The sequence below is a fragment of the Rhipicephalus microplus genome, chromosome 3, assembly GCF_043290135.1.
Source record: "Rhipicephalus microplus isolate Deutch F79 chromosome 3, USDA_Rmic, whole genome shotgun sequence".
Taxonomy (NCBI): domain Eukaryota; kingdom Metazoa; phylum Arthropoda; class Arachnida; order Ixodida; family Ixodidae; genus Rhipicephalus; species Rhipicephalus microplus.
The window spans coordinates 9,687,707-9,696,257 of NC_134702.1; positions in this window are offsets into that span (position 1 = coordinate 9,687,707).

An 8,551-nucleotide genomic window follows, 5' to 3' on the forward strand; every position below is an offset into this window, starting at 1 on the left:
GTAGGCACATAGACTTCCCGAAACTACCACGCATCAAGCTTCAGGACGTGTCCGCAGTTGCATGGTGTGCAACCTTCTTTGCCGAAGAAGGCAAGATTTGCGGTAGCCAACACACAAGCCATTGTGGCATCACTTCTGCAGGAAACTGTGTGGAACAGTCCAATTTTTACCCGTTTCAAAATTTCTGCATTGCATGTTCAGCAGTTGACACTCCAACATCTAATAGGAGAAAGGCTAGTATCCACCAACATGGTTTCTCCATGCGTGCTCAGTTCTGCAGACGAAGTTGCACAACTGAACGAGCACTCCTTTAGGCTATAGCGGTGCCCATTGCCTATAATGCTTTTTTTTTTCAACAGTGTTTTAATTGCACTAATTGCTACTGATTTGTTCATTTGCAGCACAGGTAATGATTTGTCAACTTTTTGTATTGATTCAGTCTAGCCTATGATGCAGATGACACTCAATATGGGCCTTTTACTTGACCTCATATGATTTCAGTGGTACAACGATTGGTGGTGAACGATTCAACGATGGTGAACGATTCAACACTACATAGACGGCTGCCAACTCATTTTTGTCACGGCAGAGTTCCGTTTTACTTTGCTAAATTGCTGTGGGATTTTCGCATTTTAAATAAACAGATTTTTCCTGCTGTAAGTTGGCCAAGTCCAATTGCCTACTTTGCAGAGGGTTGTGCGTCTGTCAAGAAATTTTTAAATAATACAGTAGAACCGACACAACAGCACTCAAGTGCCATGAAAATTTCATTTTTAATTGCTACACACGGTTTGCACACAAGAAAAAGCAATAATAAATAACATGCTGCTGTGAGAAGACTATAATATTAGATGGGATATGCCAACAGGCATTAATAATAAGGATGACAAAGTAGCTGATTTTCCAGACATGCTTGAAAGTACAGACACTTTTATGTGACCACCACAAACCCCATGGAGCCAATGTATAACACTGTCTGAAGTTTCACTCCCTGAAGTTCTTCCAAGTCTCAACTTTCTGCTCAAGCTGAATGTCCGAAGGTGCATTTACAGAAGCCACTGCCATTACCCGCCTTAGCGGATTTTGAAAGTCAGCCTTGCCGCAATGCCACGACATTATGCGGTGAAGCATACCGCGAATCTGAACGAGCACTCAGGTACAATGGGGTTAAACCTTCCAGTACCTTTCAGGACAGACACCCAACAAAGCGAACATAATCGATAATGTAGCATGTGAGCGGGTTATTAGCCCATATAAAGCATACAAAAGCTTTTGGTGAACCAGCCGTGGTGGTCTAGTGGCTAAGTCTGCTGACCCATAGGTCACGAGACTGAATCCTGGCCATGGCGGCCGCAATTTTGGTGGAGGTGGAAATGCTTGAGGCTTATGTGCTTTAGGTGCATGTTGAAGCACCCCAGGTGGTCGAAATTTCCGGAGTCTTCCACTACGGCGTCTCTCATCATTTGATGGTTTTGGGATATTAAACCCCAACAGTTACTATAAAAGTTTATGGAGCAGCAGGTTCTCATTCTTGTAACCGATAGATTGTTACAACTAGTACCGTTATAAGTCGGTTCAACTGTATTCTGCAAAGTAATGAAAAAACACTGTTTTTGGGCACAGTTACAATACTATTTTCCTCCTCAGCTGTATTTTGATCAGAGCTAAGTCAAAGTACTTCAATATAAACCTTGTCAGGGTGTACACTCAAACCTCATTATAACAAAGTTGCATCTTACACGAAATAAGTTTGTTATAAAGGTTCACTTATAACACTATATCTATTGCAAAAATATTTTAGTTTACTTCGTTATAACCAACATTTCGTTATATCAGGGTTTGAGTGTATGCACACATGTTATGCACACTTGGTCTGATTCTCATCATACCCATAATAATTCGTGGTGTTACAATACTTGGTAGTCATTGGGTCACTTATCTGTTATTTTAGGTGGTGCGACCAACCACCATGAAATTCATCAAACCTCAATGTTAACCCCTTTAAGTGTCGAAGTTATTTTGTAGAAATACTTTCCCAGATGGTCAAATGACTAAATTTGCAAAAAAAAATCATTTCAAGAATTGCTAACCGTTCTTTGCTGTCAGTGTTACAAATGAATTACATTCTATAGTATTTCAAGCATGGTATTCCTTCAAACAGCGATCCACGCACAGTGCCTTGTCGCCATCTGCACACATAGCCCATGTACTATCCTTTCTTTTAATGGAGCACCGTGATGAGCTGGCAAACACACAAAATCTTATATGCATGTGGCTGCCTTGGACAAAGTAAACACGGTAGTCAAGGAAAACAAGAATACTTTCCGAGTGTCAATCATAAACAAGCCATGAACAGTGCCAGTAAAGATTGAAATCAACTTCCACTGCCCCTGCAAGGAAGCGCAGAGAAAAATAAAAATCATCTTTCGGTTCTAACATTGCATCTTTGTAACATTGCAATCAGGCAGCGAAATCAAAACCTCAAAAGGGTTTGAGCCCATCAGCATTGCCACAGATCATGCGATGTGCTGACACCAAACTTCAGTCTATTTATCTCTTCAAGAAGGTAGCACAATCATTTCCAATGGTTTTTGTTAGTCCTAGTAGGTGGCAGCATGTTTTAGTGAGCTGCATTGTCATTACAGTGTGAAACTTCACGTGGAGGGTCAGAAATGTACTTGTATAGAAAACACTCTGGGACAGAAAACCACCGCCATGCATGTACGCCAAGGACACTCAAAGGGTCAATACTAGAGCTGTGCGAATAGCAATATTTTGGGTGCGAAGTGAATTCAAATATATTGAAGTGTGATGCAAATTGTTCTGAGTATTTTTTGAATAATTCTAGAATATTTTTCTAATAAGCGGAAGTGCAGAAAAAAAAAGTTGGGGAGGATTCCTAAGGATATTATGAGATGGCAACGTGGATGCGCTTATTTTGGATAGGTTAATGAAGTGCTGGCGGATAGCTGTCTTGAAGTTTTTTTGTTAAGTATGAGGCAATGCACAGGCTGAATTGCATTTTGTGTACCTGATTTCATGCAACCAAAATGTTGCCAACAACACTTTACATGTGAAAGGGAAAGATGCTATTTCGTCAGCCTCTCCTACTCCTTGAACTTCTGTAGAAGCCCAGTGATGTGGTGGACAAGGGTGTGCTCTCTTCGAATTCGGAGTTCGGATTCTGCCTTGTAAACGTCGGTATATAAGAGCATCTGCAATTTTGTATGCTAAAAATCTTCAGCATCCAATTTTTCGGACTTCCTGCCAAAATTTCAGGTCTCGAACAACATTAACTACCGAGTCCGGCCTCTGCCACATCTATAATTTCCATGTTGAAACCAGCGTTTTTTTTTTTTTCTTCTTTTTTTGAAGTTTATATTTGCAACTGTAGGAGAACCTCAAAGGCAGCTTTGCCACAATTAGTGTGATAGGGTGAAACATATTGAAAATCTGAAGGGGCCATTGCCAATTGGACGTTGACTGTGTTTGTCTTTGGGAAATACAAATAGTAAAATTCCGGTAGAAATCGAATCGGATAGCAAACACTAATGGGCCCCGCCGCGGTGGTCTAGTGGCTAAGGTACTCGGCTGCTGACCCGCAGGGCGCGGGTTCGAATCCCGGCTGCGGCGGCTGCATTTCCGATGGAGGCGGAAATGTTGTAGGCCCGTGTGCTCAGATTTGGGTGCACGTTAAAGAACCCCAGGTGGTCTAAATTTCCGGAGCCCTCCACTACGGCGTCTCTCATAATCATATAGTGGTTTTGGGACGTTAAACCCCACATATCAATCAAGCAAACACTAATGGAAAAATATTTGAAATTTCAGATATTTGCATTCTCCTAGTTAATACCTCTATCACATGCCACATATAATGTCATTTGCAGTAAATGACATTAATTTTGAGTGACATAGCGATCTTGCATCACTGCTAGACATGAGTATACAAAAGGGCATTTGCAATGTCAATGTTTGTCGTTAAGTACACTTTTTTCTTCCTATTACAATTCACCAACAAACTACGAATTTCGCTTTCGTGCTTGGAGAATAGATACCTTGTGTGAAATTCTGACTTAGTAACCACGGCCCTACTTCCCTAAAACAGCACAGGGGAATTGAAAAAGAAATAATGTTACAGACGTGGCCAACAGTTAGCGCTGGAGTCATTTTGGAGTCTGGTGAAGGGAATACATATGTTTGTACAAATTGTTTAACCTACTGGACTCCTTGCCAAAAAAGTAATAAAAATTTAACAGTACTCATTATTAAAAACTTTAACATTGATTTCATTGTGCTATGACTATGGCTTTATGTTCTTAGTTTTTTTCTTCTTTTAATTGGAAGCTTTTCTTGAAATTTTTTAGGAAATTCGGCATTTATTAGTTTACGTTTTGTGAACCTCTCATTCTCCGAAATTCAGTGTTTAATTTTCCTTTATAAGTTGCAATATCTTCTTATCAACTTATGAATGATTGAATGAACAGATTTTATATCTGGTGAGATACAAAAAAATGAAGCAAAGCTAAGGACCATTTGGTCTGACGTGGCTTCGCAGTAACTTATTGACTCCACTTTATAAAGTAAAGGCTGGAGTTAATCAAAGTACATGCTTTTCAGCTTCTCCTAGCCTCCTTCACCTTTCTGATTAAAGATAAAGGATCTATTATTATTATAATATTCTCAGTACTCCAAAATCCAAAATGAAATCATATCTGAACACAAAATCTTGTGACCACACTAAGTGTATTTTATCTGTCTAGAAAGTTTCAACATGCTAACACATATACAAGCACAGATACTCGACTATAAAATGCCCACATTTTCTTGTATCACAACCTTAAAGCTTGTTGTAATAGATGCAAGCATACTTAACCAAGTCACAGCCACTGATGGAGGTGCACTTCTTCAGATTCACGACTGTCAGCTTTGGAAATGCCCTCTGAACATAAAAATGCTCTTTTAAAATAGGAGTTTAACAGGTAAATCTTAATTGTCACAAAATTTAACGGCATGGGTTTATTAGATTTTTTTTTATTCATCCGAAAACGTGGAGCCCCAACTATTACATCTGCATGAAATCTATCGAGATAGCTCGTGATTCTGGGCTCACGTGGGCGCAATTTAAGAGCTCACTATCGTGGGTCTGTCGATTTATGAAGCAGAAGGGCTTTGTGTGAGGCAGCTTACTTCTATGAGCCAAAAACTGCCTGATGATTTCGATAAAAAGCTGGTCAAGTACTATCAGCGCTTCACCATAAAGCTTCGTCAACAGCATTGCTACATGATGGGACACATGGGCAACGCTGACAAAACTTCGATATGGTTTGATATGCCTTCGAACCGGACTGTGACCGTTAAAAATCCAAGCACTGAAGCTCTTGACAATGGGCAACGAGCATTCGCGATTTACAGTGATGCTCGCGTGCACAGTAGATGGAAAGAAGCTGCCCCACTCATATCATTTTCAAGAGAAAAGGGCTACCAAAAAAAAGACTTTCCCCAGGATGTTATCATGAAAGCAAATGAAAAAGGGTTCATGAATGTGCCCCTCATGCTTAAGTAAATCCGGCTCGTGTGGAATCAGCGGCCAAGTGCACTTTTTCAGCGACCGAGCATTTTGGTGCTCGACTCACTCCGAGACCACCTCATGGCTGATGTAAAGGTAGCTCTGTCCGATGGCAAGACGGACCGCTTAGTGATCCCTTGGAGACTAACATCAATCCTCCAGCCAGTGGACAGTGTGTGCGAGCTCTACGAGTGGATGCTGGCAACAATACCAAGACCCCCGCTGGCCGCCTACGATGTGCATCGCTTGTGACCGTTTGTGGCTGTGTGTCATCAGCATGAAAATTTGTCCTGGAAGAGATGGTCTGCAAGCCTTTCCGCCAGCAACGCATTAGATGAAACGGAGGACAATGCACTCAGGGACGCAACTAGTGACCAACAGACATCGGACGAGTCCCAGTGACAGTACTTGTGTACCTCTCTGGCGTTTAACTACATGAGATTAGTGTCGAAATAAAAAGAAACGTCACCACAGTGCAGCTGGTCGTGTCGCGTAATCATGAAGGTAAGGATGCACCGAGATATTTTGCAATTTTTTAAAAATTCTTTTTCAGAGATTCAAGTGGGAGGGTCAACTTATATTCTGGTTCAACCTATATTCCGGTTTTTACGATAAGTTGATACAAAGCATCTTCTGTTCCTTCCAGCCTAGAATTGTTTTGCACAACAGGCAACACTGTAGTAGTTACCCAAATGATGTGACATAGAAGTCTTAGCATATTTTAAAATGCAGTTTTTGCATTTGCCCTCACTTTGTGTATTACATAAATGAAAGAAGTGCCTTGATGAATGCTTATTGAGCTATAGGTGTTAAATCGAAACAAGTCTTGGTAATGCTTTATTAGATGGAGTGCTTGTGTAATATTGTTACATGAAAGAAGTGGCAGGGCAACCCTTACCACTGTATTTCATTTTGCTGATTGTGCTCAAAACCACCTCGTCACAAACCTCTGCAACAAGGAGAAATATTTCTCACTGCACTTGCTTAATTGTATAACCTAGGTTCCTTGATACACAGTCGTGGCATTCTCTCCTCTGTCAAAACACACTCCTCTTGGGAATATCGCATTTTTTTTAAGCCACTCACTATTGAAAATTTTGAAAGCAGTGATCAGCCGACAGGGTTCCAGATTGGCATAATGGCAGCCCCCTTGAACGTTAACTTCTGCCTAAAGGGTGCTTACTAGGCCTGTGAGAACAGTAGATTTTAGGTTTAAAGCAAAAAGTGATTTGGTCAAATAATTTCAAATTGAATTTGAATAGTATACGTATACACACATAAAAAAAATGCTTATCATGACCCAATTTACCTGCACAGTACTTTTTAAAATTGAAATGAGGCATGTGCAAATGTCGTTCTTTTTGATTCAAGGGAAACGGAAGCAACTTTGTGCAGTAGCAGGATTTGCCTTTCTGTAGAATGCAAACGATAACCTGTAAAACAGGTTACCTTTTAGAAAGTACTATACTACAAGCATATAAGCTGGTGTAACAAGCTTATAAATTTCATAAATGAATTGATGTGGGGGTAATGTGTTGTTCGTTCAACTTTAGTGAGGCTTTGTGGCAGTGCGGATTTTTCCTGGGCATTTGTGTTCACAGTACAGCATTCCTCCATTGCAGTGAAACTACCTTTACAAGGGAAAGATTACATACTAATATGCACCGATTCGTTGATTTCAAATACATTAAAGCTTCCAATAATTTAAATTCACATCAAATCAAATTTGAATATTCACACAAGCCTGGAATTTACACAATAAATAACCCAGCCTCATCTTTAAAAGGGGGGCCATATCACATGCCATCCATCGATAACGCTGCCCCATGTAGGTATCAGTAAACAGGTGAGTTTCTGTAGAGAGATTTGTAGAAATGTGGCGGTCTGGGTAGGATAGCTTTTCTGATTTGGAGCCACAGACACTTTCCCATTAAGATTTCGAGGGCAGTAACAAGGATTGTCAAAATGCTTGAAAAGATTCCAGCTTTGAACTCTATGCTTCCTCTTCCTTCATACTTCTGAATTCCTATTATGTGGGTGGCAACCTCTTCCATGATGCATAGTGGTTGCTTCTGTAATGATCTCATAACTGCACTTGGCAAGTGGAAGTGCAAGCTACGCATACAATGAAGTGGATCTCTGTTTTCACCTGGGCAACACACAATCTAAGATGGTTTGCTTCCTTTCGCTTTACATTGAATGATATCGTCTTAACGAATAAAGTGTCTAGTGTACGTGAAATGTAATAATGTCTGAAATATATTGCCTTAACTAGAACAGCACACAGCAGCTACCCTTGAAAGAAACGCTTTACTGCAGGGCAAGAGGGGTACATGGCATGACGTGATTTGAATTAAGACACCTTTATCTCAACCTTGATTTATGAAAAGCATACAGAAAGAAGGCTTTACAAAGGAAGACAAACAAAATTGGGTTCAATTCCACTAAATACAAAGCACATGTGGAGCGTCTTAGAGCCCTGTACATGAAAAAAAAAAAAAAACCATAAGGTCTCAAGACCCTCTCAGACACCATAATCAAGATGCTATGATAGCTTTGTCATAAGATCTACCACCTCTGTTGTCTTACTACCAATCCCAGAAATTTAGCACATGACCTACAACAGAACATTCTAAGCATACAAGATCCAATTTTGTGTGACCAATCCTCGTTACCCAACATATAATGCAAGAAGTTGAAGGAATGTGTGCAAGCAGTACTTTGAAATAAATTGCATGTCCTGTAAAAATATGGGGAATGTACAATGCATACATCTATATGCAAGCTCGCGACACTTGCCAAAAGGGGGGGGAATCTGCGTCAAACTAAAATGCTTGTTCCAGCTTATAGTATGTACTCTATAATCAAGTAGGCACCAATGCACTAATCTTCACGCTTGGTATGTTGAAAAAATGGTTGTTTCAGCGTCGTGAACTGTGAAGCCAGCTCTCTTCATCTGGGGTGCCGTTTCCTACCAGCTTGGTG